Here is a 16,135-nt window from a genome sequence, read left to right on the forward strand (position 1 = left end):
TATACCCCCAATCCTGGAACCATCTGTTGATCTTCATTATCTTGTCACACTTTTTCCCTCCTTCTGGGGACCAGAAGTATTCCACTAAGCTCCCGCTTCTTTTAAGCATCTTACCCAGCCAAGTGTAATTATCCTTGATCCATTCCAATGGGAATCTAGCAGTGTCATTCACCCAGACATGCAGCACAGTCAGTGGATTCCCCCCCTTTCCATTAAGATCCTTTTCAGCCTCACATCCATGTCTCATATTGTTGTTCCTGGCAGATAGCACACTCTTCTGTTCTCTGGATCTGGTGACAGGCCTGTCAGTTCTACTAAGTATAGAGTCTCCAATTGCATAGACCTGTCTCTTCCTGGGTTTGGTTCCTGACTTTTATGTTTTCTCTCTGTCCCCTGTACATTGTACTAATTTTTCCTTAGACTCTGGTCCCTGGTTATCTCCCCTATCTCTTCTGCAGAAACTAGTTTCCCTTCTTTTCGTCCTTGCCACCCCATCTTCTGCCTGTTTTTCCTCGTTCCCCAGTGCAGCAAACATGTTACTCTACTTGATTTTCTCCATCACTAGCTGGTCTCTTCCTCTGCCTTGTCCTAGTGGTCATGTTCTTCCATGGATCACCCTTCTCTTGTAGCAATCCACCTTCTAGGTTCTTTTGTTCAACATGCGTCTGTAAAACTTAAGTTGTCTCAAGTATCATATCTTCTCTCCTTTCCTGCATTATATCTTCAAATCCCTGTCTTAATTCCATCATCATCTCTAGATGCACCTCTGATCCTTGGATCTTCTCTGCCATGAGCTCTGTCAGGTACCATTTTGTGCATAAGAAGATTCCCTCAGATACTTCTTCAAGGATGATGTATATCCTGCACTTCTGTATCAAATCATCTTTTGTCTCCTCTTCTCCTCAGATCATTTCTAGTCGTGCCTCAGTAGCCATTATTATCTTCACTTCCTAGAACCTATTCTTGGGGGGAAGGGAGTAGGGGAGAGGACAAACTCCCATAGAAATTTGACTGTTTAGATCAGAGGTGGGCAAACTACGGCCCACAGGACATCCTGCCCAGCCCCTGAGCTCCTGGCTCGGGAGGCTAGCCCCCGGTCTCTCCCCCGCTGTTCGCCTTTCCCCGCTGCCTCAGCTCACTGTGCCGCCAGTGCAATGCTCTGGGTGGCAGGGCTGCTGCAGAGCCCAGCCTGTCCCAGTGCTCTGTGCTGCACGGTGCCGTGGATGGCTCCCGCCGGGCAGCGCAGTTGCCTGTCCTGGTGCTCTGGGCAGTGCGACTGTAGCATCGCCAGCCACCAGTATTCCAGGCAGCGCGGTAATGGGGCAAGGAGCAGGGGGTTTAGATAGAAGGCAGAGGAGTTCGGGGTGGTGGTCAGGGGGCAGGGGTGTGGATAGGGGTCGGGATGGTCAGAGGGTGGGGAACAGGGGGGTTGAATGGGAGTAGGGGCAATCAGGAAGGAGGGGGGGTTGGATGGGGCGGAAGGGGGCAGGGGTTCTGGGGGCAGTCAGGGGACAGGGGGAGTTGGATGAGGCAGGAGTCCCAGGGGGCAAGAAGCGGGGGAGGGTGTCAGATGAGGGGGGGCACAGCCTCCATACAATTTCAGAAACCTGATGTGGCCTCAGGCCAAAAAGTTTGCCCGCCCCTGGTTTAGATACTAGCTGTTCACTAGCAGGGGTCTAAGCTCTCTTGAAAATCAAGCCACTTACTTTGGTACCTGAAACCGGGGCGGCTCCAGGCCCCAGCACACCAAGCGCGTGCCTGGGGCGGCAAGCCGCGGGGGGCACTCTGCCGGTCGCTGCGAGGGCAGCAGGCAGGCTGCCTTCGGTGGCTTGCCTGCGGAGGGTCCGCTGGTCCCGCGGCTTTGGCGGACCTCCTGCAGGCATCCGCCGAAGCCGCAGGACCAGCGGACCCTCTTCAGGCAAGCCGCCGAAGGCATCCTGCCTGCCGTGCTTGGGGCGGCAAAATGCCTAGAGCCGCCCCTGACCTGAAGTGCCTTTGAAAATACCAACCCGTGAAAATATCTCTTTGCAGATAAATACTAAAGAAGGGGGGGAATGTGTAGTTGCTAACACGTCCACAGAGTTGTGCAAGCTGAATCAGGCAACAGTTTTATATTCACCATTTCATAATTTTTAACTCCTCTCACCCGCCCCCACCATATGTATCCTAGCCGTGGAATCCTGAATCATCCTTAACTCCAGCATCTATTTCTTTGTCTTGCTTGTTGGGTATCAGGGGTTTCCGGAGAACATGTAGGGAGCCTTTTGATGTGTTGTGGAGTAGCTTCTCTGTCTGACTGGCAGTGAGCCACATGCAATTGAATATTAATAAAGAAAATGTTTTAATTAAACAAAGAGGACCTTGTCCTGACCCATATGTTTCTTGATGTTTAAAATACTTCCACAGTTTAGCTTGTTAGGACCATGATCCTGCCTGGCAATACATGGGAGGAAAGAGGAATTTATTGCCTCTTTTTGCTCTAGTGACTTCCTATGGGAATGTATTATTGATTGTTGTACAACTAAGGAATAAGCTTGGTCTTTTTTTAAATATCTGACTCCCTGATTTAAGAAAAAAGTACTGTCCAGGATCTCCTCTGCTTCATAGCTCTCCATATCCTTAAACCACAGAGAAAAGGCAGCAGACCCAATGTGCTAAAATGAGTCCACAGGGTCCAATTTGACAACATATCTAGCATTGAATTTGCCCCGTGGAAGCACATAAAACCAGATTTTCCAAAGCTTTCATAACATCATGTGGACTCTGTATTATAGAGGGCTAGCTGTATTTTAATTGAATCGGGTACTATGTAGCATAATCTTGGGGTAATGCATGGTCAGCATTAATGACAAATGACAGAGATGCACTTTAGAATCTACATTTATTCAAGTGGGAATTATATCCTCTAAAAATAACTTTTCATTTGGCATACAGAAAAAAAGGACCACTTGTGTTGATAGTTCTTCTAGGAAAAAATATTCATATGTATGCTTTAGTGTGTGTGTTATCTGAAATATACATACTATATCTATGTACTGTGTATATGGATATATAAAATCCACACACTGTACGTTTATGAAATATTTACATATGATGTCTCCATAGTATGTACACATATTAAACTGTAAAACCAATTTTGGACTGAAAAAAACAAATTGTTTCATAAAGAATCCTGAATGCTTTAAACTTCTAGCGCTGATTTTTAGGGAAGTGTGCATGCAACTGTTGGCATGGTGTGTGTCCATAATTATGTACACAGTCACCCTAACTACCATGCACTGAAATGAGGACTTAGCTATTGAACTGCCCTTTGCCATGTGCGGTTGTCTTCCCTGCCCCCCCCCATTAAAGCACAGAAAGTTGCTTTGTCTTAACATTGACCAAGTAATGTTATTAGAATATGTGGGGTGATGAGTCATTCCTGTGCTAAGCCCCAGACAATCCAAGAACCAGGAGCTGGTCTGATGACTCTCAGGGCAGGTTCCTTGCAGGGAGAAACAGCTGCTCATTCTGACCAACGTCAGTCATGGCATGGAACTCTCCTCTGCCTGATAGTGGTGACAGATCCCGCAGGTCATAGCCTGCTCCAGCCCAGCACCCAACCCTGCTCTTGCTTTGTTTCAAACCTGCTCTTGACTCCTGACTTTGGCTCCAGTTCCTTGACTGGCTGCCACTGCACTGATCGGTAGGCCTGGCTGCTGCTGCGCCAACCTCCAAGTTTTGGTCTCTGAGAGTATAAGGAAAAAGAGTTATTCCTGGCAGTAGTCTGTTTCTTTCATTGTAGGGCTTCTGCTTAGAACCGTCCCTAGCCCTTTTTATGCTTGGCTGCTTGGTGTAGTTTGAAATAGATGGTGCACTCATTTGCACTTGCCATTACTACCTTTGCCAATATGTGGCATGTGCAAATGCTAATTAGTTGTGAAAATGCTCTTATACTTTAAAAAATAAAATAAAAAATTACCTGACTCTGTTGGACAGTTCCTGCTCCCATGAAAATCAATGAGACCTTTATATTGAGCAGCAGCAGCAGCTCATTGTTTAGGATTGTGTGTGTGTGTTTGTACATCTTACAGGCAGAACTGCAAATGACTGTGTGTGCAAATATGTATAATAACCCCCACAGAAATGTCTCATATGATGATATGCAATTTCCAGCATTTAAAAAATCTACATGCCACAGTTAAAATATTCATTTGCTCACTCCCATTCTTATGTTTCATAATACGGTAATGCCTCGCTTAACGTAGTTATGTTCCTGGAAAATGCGACTTTAAGTGAAACGATGTTAAGCAAATCCAATTTCCCCATAAGAATTCCTGTAAAAAGTGCGGGGTTTAGGTTCCAGGGAAATTTTTTCACCAGACAAAAGACAGTATATGCGGTTTGACTTACAGCTGTGACTAGGTAAGTGAATATCCTCTGGCCTCAGAGCTCTGGTGAAGAGAGTGGGCCAACAACACCCACCTCCTAGGCCTGTAGCGTCCTCCCCGTGCAAGCTCTGTGGGGTTGGGCGCGACGCGGGAGCCAGGCAGAGCAGGCAAGTGGCAGCACATAGGAAGGGACGCTGTGCTGCGTCCTTCCCCAGCATCCAGTGGGGATGTCTCTGCTGTCTCTGAGCAGCAGATCACACAAATACCTGCTCCAGTTAGTCACTGAATGCCCCCCCGGGGTGCTGGGGAGACCAGTTGTCTCCTAAGGGAACCCATCTGCCAGGTTGCATGGTACGCTAGGGATATACAACGCAGAGGCACTGGGCCTCTAGATCCCTGCAGAGCTGGAGACAGCCATAGGCTTCTGGGGCCACAAGCGCCGACTTTTCAAACTGCCAGGGGGTGCTCGACCCCCGGCTATGCCCCAGGCCCCGCCCCCATTCCACTCCTTCCCCCAAGGCCCCAGACCCTGCCTCTTCCCACCCCCACTCCACCCCGCTCTTCCTGCCCAGTTCCGCCCTCTCCCCTGAGCGCGCCGCGTCTTCACTCCTCCCTCCCAGCCTCCTGCATGCCACAAAGCAGCTGATTGCAGCAGGTGGGAGGCGCGGAGATGGAGCGGGGACACGCTGATCCGTGGGGCCTGCTGGCGTGCGGGGTGGTGGAGGGTGTTATAACAGAACATTGCACAACTTTAATTGAGCATGTTCTCTAATAGGACCGCGAATTAATAACTAAACTTTAACCGGGATGACTTTAAGTGAGGAGTTACTGTAGCTCACTTTGTATTGCTTAACCGAGCCAGAGAGAAAGTGCTGATTTTAAAAAAATTAGTATAAATCTCTCAGCTTTCATTAGGTTCTTCTATCTGAAATATAGACCGTACAACTGGTGACAGAAAATTGCTGGACCGCATTTGTAAGGGAGTTCCATGGTGTTTGTGGTTGAAAAAAATTGGGGTCGTCTGTCTTATTTGCATGACACTGCATTTATTTACCTATAGTTATTGTGTAGGGGCTTGTGAGTGGCCCAGAGCCAGCTATGATGTGGGTGCAAATCAGTGTTGCTTTGGTAGTGGTCGTTTGTGCCTGGACTGGGATAAACTCTGCAGTGAGACGTAACATGGGGCATAAACACTATTGCTTGTGTTTTGGCGCTAACTACTGATACACAGAGGACTTGAAGGTTTTAAAAACACTTCCACATGCTCAATTGCAAGGCACAATGTGTGTGCGTGTTTTTGTGTGTGTGTAATAGGAAATTTTCCCTCCCTCACATTAACGTTAACAAACATTGTGCTGGCTTATTTGGCTAGAAATTCTCCCCTAACGTCACAAGACTCCTTGTCTTTTCCCTACTGGCTCTGTCTGGGTACATTTCATATCACCAGATGAATTTCAGGTGGTGACAGAACATGAGGTTTCTTTGCCTTTGTCCCATTCTCCCATTTTTTGGATGCCTCGTTTGCTCGGAGAATTATACGTTCTAGTACTTGTGAGTACACAGATATTCTGGAGCTGTGCTGGGGTGTACAAACCCCACACTGGGGAACAGGAGATTAAGGAGCAGCTCTGGTTGAAGGAGGCTTCACCCAGCTGTGCCTTAAGGGAGCAGCACAGCTCAGTCAGGGTGATCGGTGCACGTGAGCCGACCTGCACTGGTAGCTCCTGCAGGACCCAGTCGGAGCCCCACGCTGCCCTGAAGTGAGCTCAATTCAGAACTGCAAGCCACTGCAGAAGAGAGACCTGAGCATAAGCTGGTGAGCGAGGAAGGTAACCTCTTGTTACCCCTTGGGACATGTTGCAGGCCATTAGCCAGACCTTCACCATAGAGAGTCAGGGATGTGGTAGGGAACCCAGGAGTAGGCTGGGTGATACCCTGGCCTGGGTCATACACCTGAACTGCCTGCTCCAGGGCCCTGGGTTGTAACCCGGAGGAGCGCGGGGGCCTGGGTTTTCCTACTGCCAACCCTTGAGCTTTAACACACTAAATCAAACCAAAAGCAGCCTTTTAAACTTCCTTTAGCTCTGAGTCATGTGCAGAGAAGAGGATTGCACAACTACGAGCCAATCATGCTCTCCTGCAGGAAATTAAACCAAAAACAAAACCAAAAAAGTGAAAGCCCTCCCCCAACCCCCCAAAAAGCGTGAAAACATGCAACAAGCAAATATATACACAATGCAGCAATTAAAAAAAAAGCCAAAATCCGTTTACTGTGAGCTCTAATCAGATCAGGGCCCCATTGTGCAAGGTGCTGTACATAATAAGAGGCAGTCCGCTACCCCGGTGAACTCAGTCTTGTAAGCCATTATCAATTGGGCATCATGGTAGAGAGAAGATCATCTTGGGAGTATTTTAGTTCCAGGAAATACTGAAACCTGCAGACTTTTTAAATCTAGAGCCCCTCAAATCCACACTCTCCAATCCTTCCTCCTGTCCTTTGCATACACAAAAGTTCATCCATAGTCAGGGCTGCTGGAACTGCCCCAATGATGGAAGTGGTGCTGTCCTTCAGCACCCACTGCCTTAGAGGACTACCAGCAGCCACTCTGTGCCTTCAACCAGCATATTCAGGGCCAGATCCTGAGATTTGGTAAGTCTGCCTACCTCTACCCGCAATGGGGCTATGCAGTTTGTTCTGCTGTGCGTTTTCACAGCACCTAGCACAAAGGTCCTAATTCACGACTGTGCTCACAGGCAGGACCGTAATACGACACCGCAAATAAATAAATAAATGGGGTCACCAGTGCTGGGATTGGAGCCGACCCCTCTTCCTTTGTGGACTCTAACAATTAACCTGCTGGACGACTAATAGCTGCCCAAGCCAGCCCTGAAGGACGGGACACTCTCGTACCGTAGCAATAGGTGCCGTGCCAGTGGAGCAGGGCAGGAATATTCCATTGGAAAACCCTCTCTTCGCAAATACAAAATTTTCCGTGGAAGAATTTAAATTTTGGGAAAAAACAAAATTTTCTGGCACTGGAAAAATGGAAACAATGGCTGCCTGCTTGGAAGGCTCTTGCCAACTTTGCTTTCTGCTGGCAGGGAGAAAGTGACATTAATAAGAATCTTCCAGGCAGGGAAGAGACAAGACAGAAAATTGTTTTCACTCTCCCAAAATGGAATTTCGCTGGAAATCCTCTCCTGCAAACCTTTTTTTTTACTTTGACTTTTCATCCTGATTCAGAGTAGAAAAAGCTTCCAAGGAACACCAAATGTTTCCAGGGAATGGATTTCCATTTTCCAGACAGCCCTAGCAGAACTGGTGATATGAAAGCTCTCTGGGTGATAGTTTGTGTTTATAGATTTTTCTCCCCCTTTTGAATTTAAGATTTAAATTGCATGAAGGGAATCATTCCACTAATTTACTGTTGGGTTGGCAAGGTTGTTTCAACAAAAACACTGGAAAATACATCTGAAATCCCCAAGAGTGTTTTCCATTGACCTGCCCCTCTTGTGACATCTCTCTCCAGCTGCACCAAGGTAAAATCCTTTTAAAACTGAGGACAAATGAAGAACCAACCTCTGCTCTCCTTTTAAGACTAGGCCCATTTCCTTTAAAAGAACTATCAAGCCATTGAAGTCAATGAGTCAACTTGTTCTTATGGTCAAGAGGATCTGGCAGAGGTTTCTTTTTAATGCCTATGCTAGTTTTCATAGCTTTGCAATTATTCATCTATGAAGCTTCAGTTTGTGTATGTGTGTGTTTTGTTAATCATGACATCATGGGTGGAAACAAGGCAAAGCCAACAACCCAGGAGGGAAATAAAATCAATCCAAGCTGCTCATTAAAAGGTAAACCGTCAATAATCTGTGTCAGGGCTTTTTATCTTAGGTTTTAGCACTCTGTGATCCCTAAGGCAGTATGTGGTATTGAGATTTAAAATGGTTCCAGATTTTCACATCTCTATCAAGAGGATTAACTATTTCAGCACTGGCTAAAATTAACTAGATCCTACTCAGCACATAAAAATGGCAGGGGAATAAAAGGGATTGTTGCTTTACCAGCTTTTCTGTATCTACATAGAGCAGAAATTAAAAGTTAGCTTCTGACCTCCTTTGTAGTGGCATAAATCTGGAAAAATTCTATTGGAGAAGTTTACACCATGATAACGCAGATCAGAACCTGGCTGTTTTATATTTGTGAATATTTACACACATAAAGATACTTTAACAGAAGGGGGCTGAGTTTTTCTGCTATCTGACATTTCATAAAAAGTTTAACTGGATGAATTCACGTATAACACAAGCAAACAGCACAGCGGCTTGTTTGTTGCAATTTTAAATTAAATCTAGTCGGTACTATTGTCAAACAGTTTTTCAGCCATTTTAGTAGAAACAAACCCTTAGTTATGTGCACTCCTCGTATGAAGTTTGGGTGAATTCCTTCCATCAGTCTGCTGGTGAGACGTGAGACAAGCAGTAAAAATGCTGATGACTTAGCTCCATTGCAATGTGGCTCCTTCAGATAGATGTGAATCCCACGTGTACAGCATATTGTAAAAATTTAACTTCCTGCAGACATTACTTTTGTTCTTCATCACACGACTTCATTGTGACATTGGCAGTGAACTGTCTAAACACACCTGCTATGGTTAGAGCTATTGAGTTGGAAGAAATTATAGGTGCTCAGCAACACTCAGAACAGGTCTTTTGTGGTCCTACTCGGTGTAATACATACCTGTTTTGAGAGGTTATGAGTAGACTATAGATATGGAGTCAGTGTGCATACAAATTTCAAATTGCTTACTCCACCACTATCTCCCCGTATTCCAAACAGGGAAATTCTCACTAAAGATGGAGCACTAAATCTAAATCTGGACTCTGCTGTCTCAGAATTCCTTGCAACACGTACAATAGTGGGCAGAAAATATACCCCATCACTGGGCAGAGTAACTTTTACGAGAGGTGACAACATTAGGTGGATAGATATAATGATTCTGGTCTGCTAATGGGAAGGTCCCAAGCTAATCCTTAATAATTGGATGATCAAGTTAGTTGTCATCACTCAGTCCCTGAAAGGTAAGTTTTTTTCAAGACTCTACAAATTGGGTTTGGCAGCATCTGAAAGATGTAGTCCTGCTCCTGTGTCTCATGAAAGGCCAGTAGAAATTCACACTGATATTTCTCACCAATACTTAGAACAGACTAAAGATTCTGGTTTCAGCAGAAGTAGCAAACATAGTAGCAAACATAGTCCCAAGCCAGCTTCCCTTTCAACTGCACAGCTAAGGATGGAGCCAACAGCGACAGAGAGGTCTTGAGATTGAGCCTATCTATTTAAAATGTTTCTTTTAAAGTAGCTGCCATTCAGGTGTGCCAGTTCCACCAAAGGGCCAAATTCTCCCATCACTTGCACAGGAGCCAATCCAGGGACTTCATTCAGGGTAGCGGCAGTGAAAGCAAAGAGAGAATTTGGCTTGAAATTACAAAGTGCTCCAAGAAGTACAATAAGCTGACACCTGTGTTTTATCACCTTCCTACAGCCACAATTTCCTTACTTGATGCTTGAGTTCCTACAGTGAGGTAGGATTAAAAATACAATCTATCAGAAACACACAGCCTCCTGAAACAGTCATCCAGCCTTGCAATACAGGTTTGAAGGATCATGCTAAAAGAGACAGAAGAACAGCAATGGAATAGAGTTTATATAGGAAGCCTTCTAAGAACAGCCATTCATTTGCTAGAGATCTCCCCTTCTTGAGAAAAACAACATCCATCTAAACCAAGATGTGCACTTAGCTTAATCAACCGTCTTTAGCCAGACAGTATGAATACAGACCTGTAAAACACACTTCTGATTTACTGTGCTCATTACTGCTGGGTAATGTATTAAGATAATTATCCACTGTGTTTATATTACTGCAAAGATTTTGATCCCTTCTTCCCCCATCCACAATATACCTTGGTTTTGGTTACAAATCCTTAGAAATGCTATGAGACACTATAGATTTTTTTTACAGAGGAGGGAACTGGAGGGTCTAATTTAGCTATATAAATTCCTTGATTTGGTTAGTCTGTGATATTCTTTTAGGGTAGATGGACTTATGCACTTGATACAAAAGATAAGGCTGACCCTTTTGCAGCACTTGTCTTTATTAGGACATAAACCCAGCACTTCTGGTCAGTTAAGTGTGAGCTATGTTTTTGTACACCACACAAAGGTCAAATATGCATTTTCGCTTCCAATTAAGAAAAAACCTTTTTAACTACGGCAGCCCTTGGATCTAAAGTGATATTTCCCCTCAATATTATGTTTTCCTGTCAAATATGTCCAGATATCAACTGCCTAATGATAAAAAATAAACAAATACAGTTGGACAGGAGAGGCTAACAGAGGCATGACTAAACTTGCTATAAAGCTGCTCCCCGTGTCTCAGGGTCACTGTTTCTTCCAATCCAGATTAAAGCTTTGTGACTCAGGACCATCTCTAGCTGCAAGCAAACGGAAGCCCATGGATGTAGTTCTAAAGATCGTTTTTGCACTGCATCTCTCTGTTGCTCAAAAGGTTGAATGAACTCCTGCTCTCCTGGCAGGTGCAGAGCCCAGATGCCAAACCCCACAATTCCCCGAACCCTAACCCTGATGGCTGGTTCTTACACTTGTTCTCTTGGACCACTTTCCTGATAGCACTTCTGGTGGCTATGAAACTGTCTCTGGAGTTAGTCCAGGGTCATGCTACTCCAGAGATGGGCAAACTACGGCCCGCGGGACCCTCCTGCCCGGCCCCTGAGCTCCTGGCTAGCCCCCGGCCCCTCCCACACTGTTCCTCCTCCCCCACAGCCTCAGCTCACTGTGCTGCCAGTGCGATGCTCTGGGCGGCAGGGCTCTTGCAGAGTCACAGCCTGACCCGGTGCTCTGTGCTGCGCAGTGGCGTGGCTGGCTCCAGCCGGCAGCGTGGCTGCCTGTCCTGGTGCTCTAGGCAGCGCGGTAAGGGGGCAGGGAGCAGGGGGGGTTGGCTAGAGGGCAGGAGAGTTTGGGGTGGTGGTCAGGGGGCAGGGGTGTGCATAGGGGTTGGGGCAGTCAGATGGTGGGGAACAGGGGGGTTGAATGGGGGTAGAGGTCCTGGGGGAGCAGTCAGGAAGGAGGGGGGTTGGATGGGGTGGGGGGGGCAGTCAGGGGGAGCGGTTCTGGGGGCAGTAAGGGAGAAGGGGTGGTTGGATGGGTCAGGGGTCCCTGGGGGGCAGACAGGAATGAGAGGAGGGATTGGATGGGGCAGCGGGGGCAGTCAGGGTCAGGAGGTCCGGGGGCGGTCAGGGGACAGGGAGCGGCAGATGGGGCAGGGGTCCTGGGGGGGCCTTCAGGGAACAGGGAGGCTTTGGATGGGGCAGGACTCCCGGGGGGGCCATCAGGAGGCGAGAAGCGGTGTGGGGGGGGTCAGATAGGGGGCGGGGGCTGGTCCACACCTGGCTGTTTGGGGAAGCACAGCCTCCCCTAACTGGCCCTCCATACAATTTCGGAAACCCGATGCGGCCCTCAGGCCAAAACGTTTGCCCGCCCTTGTGCTACTCCATGTGTAATAGCTCAGTGTGGTCATCCGGTTTCTGGCTGCAAAATTTGAATCAACGAGAACCATTTCACCTAGCTTGATATCTCAAAGGAATGATAAAAAGAGAACTGCCATATTGGAACAGACCAGCAACCTACCTATTCTGATATCCTGTCTCCAATATGTCTAATGCAGTGTTTCTCAAACTGGGTCGCTGCTTGTGCAGGGAAAGCCCCTGGTGGGTCGGGCCGGTTTGTTTACCTGCCCCGTCCGCAGGTCCAGCTGATCGCGGCTCCCACTGGCCGTGGATCGCTGCTCCAGGCCAATGGGAGCTGCTGGAAGCGGCGCGCGCCAAGGGACTTACTGGCTGCCGCTTCCAACAGCTCCCATTGGCCTGCAGTAGCAAACCGTGGCCAGTGGGAGTCGCAGTTGGCCGGACCTGCAGCCAGGGCAGGTAAACAAACTGGCCCGGCCCGCCAGGGGCTTTCCCTGCACAAGCGACGACCCCAGTTTGAGAAATACTAGTCTAATGCCAGGTGCTTCAGAGTAAAACCTAAAACTCTTAGAATTGTACAATAGCATGTAGGAAATTTCTTCCTGACCCTACCTGGTGATCCATTTAATCTATGCCTTCGAGCATGAAGACTGATAGCCCTTACTATCTGAGAGGCAGAATGGTGCAGATAACAGGACATTTCCCCCCCAAGGGGAACTTTCTCCTATTTGTCAAAACCTAAGGTGACCCTAAAGACACTTAGGACCTTACTCACAATCACAAGATCGTACCGTTCTCGAGTACTTCCTGACTATCTTGAAAGTGAGTTTGCAAAGGCAGAAAATGCAGTTTTGAATTAGTACTTGTGATATGAAAGATTTATTACATTAACTAATTCCTCTCATATTGTATTATAATCAGAGAAGGATTTGTTTTCACTAGCAATGAAGAAGCTGCTAATATGATTTGTTTTCATATATTGCCAACTAAAATGAGTGTTGATATGCTATGATGTTGATATGAAATGACAGAAAATTGCTAATTTCATATAAAGGTGCTAATGCAAGATGATGAACCTTATGCAAACATTTGGTGAACAGTACCTTCCCCTCTGGTTGAAATTCTCCTTTACTTGTTTGCAGGGGAGGGAGAAGGATGGAATTTAAAACAAAGCGTGAACAAAAGATTAAAAAAAAAAAACTCTGCGAAGAGAATACTGTAGTTGCTTCAATGTTGTGTAAATCAGCTGGTAGTGCTCCAGGTTTCTTCCTAGCTGGCAAGCTGGGGCCAGTGTTCACTGTTCCAAGATATGTATTGTGATGCCCATCCCCCTTCTCTTCCCATTTCAACCTCCCATTCCGCCCCCTCCCCCCCACACACACCTATTGTAAAACTTGAGCCTCCAGTGAGCTCCGTATGGATAGACAGATTCCTGTGCCTATGTAATCCTTCTGACTTCTATATAATGAGAATTTGTTAATATATTAAGTCCTTCATATCATATTTGACTTTAGCGGGCTCTGTATAGGTGAAGGGGTCTGCACACATGGAATTCATTGCAGGACTGGGGATTTCTACTGTAAGCAGCATGGCATGACTGTCCATTTAATAAATGTTTGTACACTGCCTAGCGTAATGGCGATATGAGCCCTGATTCAGTTCTTTGTTGGGCTCACTTCATCTGTAATAAAACATTCTCATAATAGGGTGACAGACTCTACGACCTTGTGTAGAATGAGTCACCCTAGGCTCCACTGGGAGTCGAGCAGACAGATTAAGGGCAGTGTATGACCTTTACTTTTGAGTAGTGCATCGGCACAATTGGATGAAGAGGTGAGGGGGTAGCTAAAGAATACCGACTGTAATTTAATTAATTGGCATTTAGATCCGTGGTGATGAGTGCCTTAGAAATGCCGTAGCTAGATGGATATATAATAAGACCAAAAAGGGGGAAATAAGGGTGAGAGTTCAATGGAACAAACTTTGGAAAAATAGATGAAATAAAGAGATAAAAATGTGAAGGACGGACAGGAAAACTAGGATAATAGGGGCTGGACAATACAGGGGTTGTATGTTTAAGGTATGAGTCTCATCTAGCTGGAAGCATGTGGCACATTAAAACATATCCAATATGGATGAACATGGAAGAATAAAAAGTAATCAAAATATGGAGGAATAAAACATCTGGTTGGTGAGGAAGATTACGAATCAAAGCTGGGGAATAAATATGGAAAGAAAAACAAACGTGGAGAGTGAAAGGAAGCTTGCACGAGAGAGAGAGAGATAAATAATAAGGCATTTTTCAAATCCTTGAGAGCCAGGCGTCAGGGCCTGTAAGACCTGGCTAGGATAATTTACTAAGGGCCTAATACAGCAAAGCACTTAAGCATGTGCTTAAATGGCTGTGCTGAATAGGGGTGGATTGATTAATTAGGGCCTAAAGACATATGTTAAAAAAATAAAATAAAATTCTTGGTCTCAGTTACTGCCACAAAAAGAGAGAGAAACTGATACAAATTTCCTAGGACTTGAAAAGAAAATGTTGAAGGAAATCAAAAGCGTCATGCCCAAAAGGGTGGTTGAGAAATTAAAATGTTTAAACAATGACCAAACTCTAGAACCTGACTCATTCTGTCTTAGAACACTGAAGGAATAGAATTTATACCATAGAACTGAGATTGTGGAAAACTGTATTCGATTATTTCAGAACAGGGAAGGTATGGATGGAGTTGAAAGGTGTTACTACAGTATTGAGCCTGATCTTAGGGAAGGATTAAGTAAAGTGTTGCTTTGTAAATTTGACTTCATAGTAGAGATACCAAAACACTTCTAAGGGACTAGATAAAGGGCCATCTAGAAATTTATTTTAAATGAGGCCAATCAGCAGTAATTTACAAATACGTAATTAATCCTAGTCACATTTTAGGAGTGTTCAGTGACTAGAAACAGGAACGTAATAAATTGTGGATTTGGTAGAGGCTTTTTTAGATACAGTAGTGCTCAAAGGGCTAATCTCCTTCCGTTTACCAAGTATAGCAGGTGAAACTTTGGAGAACAGAACTTCAGTAGAAAGGCAAAGTAATTTTTAGTGATGAGTATTGAAACAACACAAGGAATTGTATGCACTTTATATTTACAGACCTTGGGCCAGGGAATTTGCAGTATGATTTAAAAAAAAATTGATGTTAGAGAACTGGGAACTGGGAGTTACAGTGGAGGAGGTAAGCAAAATACTGTACTTCTCAATGCATTACATGGACTAAGGGTACATCTACACTGCAGCTGGAGCACGTTTCCCAGCTTGGATAGACAGACATGCACTAACTCTGCTTGAGCTAAGAGCACAGACAGATAAGCAAGGTGAACAATTCATGGTAAAGTAAGATAAGGCTTTGGGACAGACAAAGCCAAAGAAACAAGAGATGTAGGAAAATAACCTCCATGATTGTATTACGCCCAACACAGCGAAAAGCAAACTAGAAAGGTTGATGCCTTTATTGCATTGCAAATGTTACTGTCAGTGCATTAAAGCAAACATAGGAGAATGAAATATAAGTCTGAAGGACCAGGAGGCTGCATTTGCAATAATGTATATAGCTTTTGTTATCTGTGTGAGATAGAATCAGAGAAGATGCTGCAGCAGAGCGCAGCCCTTTTTTTTTTTCCTATGCTCCTGGACCACTCATGCTTTCTGTTGTACACTTACATGTACCATAATGCTGAACACTGTACTGACCATGTTCATTAAAATTAATCTGTTTAATGTAAAGACTCGTGGTTACTTGCCATAGTCTTGCAAACATGTCTTCAAGAAGAAGCGCTGCAGTGTGCGCTCAGAGTTAGGACCTTCAGACCGTGGCTTCTTTCCCAGTCAACTGAAAGAGCAGCTCTGATGCTTTCTTCCGCCAGTTTGTTACCTGCAGCTATTTATCTTCTTCAACTCTATTGGCTATTGTTATGTTTGTGCAAGTAATAGGGAGGCGTTTTATAAAAAGCAATATAGAAATCAAGAGGACTTGCAGAACTGATAAAATATGATGCACTGCAAGTGTTTTACCAATATATTGTGTGCTAAGCTCCCATTTACCTTAATACAATTCAGTGAGACACAAATAAAATCTCTGGCTGCAAGTGTGAGCACTCTTTGTTTTGTTTTGTCAGCCTTCTGAATCATGTTTGCTGTGTACCTTTCTGGGTCTGGAAGGTCCTTCAGGCAGCTGCCA

The 16,135-nt window shown here is 45.4% G+C and overlaps 1 protein-coding gene across 12 annotated transcripts in view; it reads left to right on the top strand.

The window, feature by feature from the left end:
• DAB1 (DAB adaptor protein 1) overlaps positions 1-16,135 on the top strand; it is a 684,943-nt gene that overhangs the window by 264,501 nt on the left and 404,307 nt on the right. The window contains exon 1 of one of the 12 annotated variants that reach the window (XM_039485618.1): positions 14,753-15,133. The exons of the other annotated variants lie outside the window; for them this stretch is intronic. The gene's annotated coding sequence lies outside the window, so the exon portion shown is untranslated. Of the gene's footprint in view, positions 1-14,752; positions 15,134-16,135 lie in introns of those variants that run through there. 12 annotated transcript variants of the gene reach the window in all.

The sequence above is a fragment of the Mauremys reevesii genome, linkage group 8, assembly GCF_016161935.1.
Source record: "Mauremys reevesii isolate NIE-2019 linkage group 8, ASM1616193v1, whole genome shotgun sequence".
Lineage (NCBI taxonomy): Eukaryota > Metazoa > Chordata > Testudines > Geoemydidae > Mauremys > Mauremys reevesii.